We start from the raw sequence: 2,444 nt of genomic DNA, 5'->3' as shown, positions 1-2,444 counted from the left end.
TGGTTAATGATTACTCTGCTTACTGGTTAACCATTTGCCCTTTCGGACTTAGTCTCTGGACATTATTTTCGAGTTTTTGGTTAATGATTTCACACTTTTTACTTACTTTTGCGATTTTTGGTTAATGATTACTCTGCTTACTGGTTAACCATTTGCCCTTTCGGACTTAGTCTCTGGACATTATTTTCGGGTTTTTGGTTAATGATTTCACACTTTTTACTTACTTTTGCGATTTTTGGTTAATGATTACTCTGCTTACTGGTTAACCATTTGCCCTTTCGGACTTAGTCTCTGGAGATTATTTTCGAGTTTTTGGTTAATGATTTCACACTTTTTACTTACTTTTGCGATTTTTGGTTAATGATTACTCTGCTTACTGGTTAACCATTTGCCCTTTTGGACTTAGTCTCTGGACATTATTTTCGGGTTTTTGGTTAATGATTTCACACTTTTTACTTACTTTTGCGATTTTTGGTTAATGATGACTCTGCTTACTGGTTAACCATTTGCCCTTTCGCACTTAGTCTCTGGAGATTATTTTCGACTTTTTGGTTAATGATTTCACACTTTTAACTTAATTTTGTGCTTTTTGGTTAATGATTTCATACTTTTTACTTACTTTTGCCCTTTTTGGTTAATGATTACTCTGCTTACTGGTTAACCATTTGCCCTTTCGGACTTGGTCTCTGGACATTATTTTCGAGTTTTTGGTTAATGATTTCACACTTTTTACTTACTTTTGCGATTTTTGGTTAATGATTTCACACTTCTTACTTACTTTTGCGATTTTTGGTTAATGATTACTCTGCTTACTGGTTAACCATTTGCCCTTTCGGACTTAGTCTCTGGACATTATTTTCGAGTTTTTGGTTAATGATTTCACACTTTTTACTTACTTTTGCGATTTTTGGTTAATGATTTCACACTTTTTACTTACTTTTGCGATTTTTGGTTAATGATGACTCTGCTTACTGGTTAATTATTTGTACTTTCGGACTTGGTCTCTGGACATTATTTTCGACTTTTTGGTTAATGATTTCACACTTTTAACATAATTTTGCGCTTTTTGGTTAATGATTACTCTGCTTGCTTGTTACTGATTTCCCCTTTCGGACTTGATCTCTGGCCGTTCTTTTCGACCTTTTTGGATCAGGTTTCCACACTCTGAAATTATTTTGGGCTCACTGATTAGGCGAGATCAAGGGGGCATGCCTGGGCACTTTGGGCTCAGTTTGGGAAGGCGGCGTCCGTGTGCTCCTCCGCCCTTCCCGCACTTGCGGCTAGGTTTGCCAAACTGCGCTGACCCGCAGCCCTGCCTTTTTGCCCACGGCACACGGAACGACTCAAGTCTGGCTCCGTTCCAGGCCGTTGCCTCCGGCTGCCCGCCGTCCGGCCGGCCTGGGACGTACCCCGGCTGACGGCGCCGGAGGCCCTCTAGCAGCCACCGGTGCCGCGGGCCAATGGGTCCGGGCGTTCCGGAGCTATCGGTGGGGAAGTGCTCTCCCCTTTTCCTGACGCCGTTCGCCCGAGCAGAGGTGCAGCCTGACGGGACTGCTGTCGCCTTCCGCGGCGCACCGGCCCCTTTCACCTGCCGTCGACCGCGCGGAGCTCGGACCTCCCTCCCCGAAGTTATGGCCCCGGCGCCGGAGGGTGCCCGGGGCCGGGCATTCAGCGGGGTGAGTCTTAACCTTCCCGGTCAGCCTGCGGGGTCGGTGCGCCGGCACTCGACGCCGGAGGGTCCCCTCTTTCCGTAGAGCCCCGCCCGGTGCCGATCGGCCGGCGGATTGCGGAGCGAACCGCGCCTGACCGACGGGCCTCGGAAACCCGTTGCAGTCGACGGGGGGGAACCGGACAGCGGGACGAGGTGCCGATTCCACCCGCAGATTCGATCCCGAAATCCCGCGGGATTCGGCGGTCCGACCCGACAGATTCAAACGTCGCCCGGGCGGCCCCCAGCGGTCGGGCCGGCCTGGTTCCGCCACCGCCCGATGCCCCTCGCCCCCGGCTACCGCCGGCCGCGCAGACCGAGCGAATGCGGCCGGACGTCCGGCGGCAATCGGCCGGAAAGCGGTATGGCCATTTCCTACTGTCCCTCGGACGGGCAGAGGGGCGGCGCCGGGGCACTCGCGGACCAGGCCGCGCCCCTCCGAGCCCTACCGCCTGCCGTCGACCGCGCGGGGATCGGACCTCCCTCCCCGAAGTTATGGCCCCGGAGCCGGAGGGTAGCCGGGGCCGGGCATTCAGCGGGGTGAGTCTTCACCTTCCCGGTCAGCCTGCGGGGTCGGTGCGCCGGCACTCGACGCGGGAGGGTCCCCTCTTTCCGTAGAGCCCCGCCCGGTGCCGATCGGCCGGCGGATTGCGGAGCGAACCGCGCCTGACCGACGGGCCTCGGAAACCCGTTGCAGTCGACCGGGGGGAACCGGACAGCGGGACGAGGTGCCGAT

The sequence above is a fragment of the Heterodontus francisci genome, unplaced genomic scaffold (genome assembly GCF_036365525.1).
Source record: "Heterodontus francisci isolate sHetFra1 unplaced genomic scaffold, sHetFra1.hap1 HAP1_SCAFFOLD_1422, whole genome shotgun sequence".
NCBI lineage: Eukaryota > Metazoa > Chordata > Chondrichthyes > Heterodontiformes > Heterodontidae > Heterodontus > Heterodontus francisci.
This window is presented reverse-complemented; position numbering follows the sequence as displayed.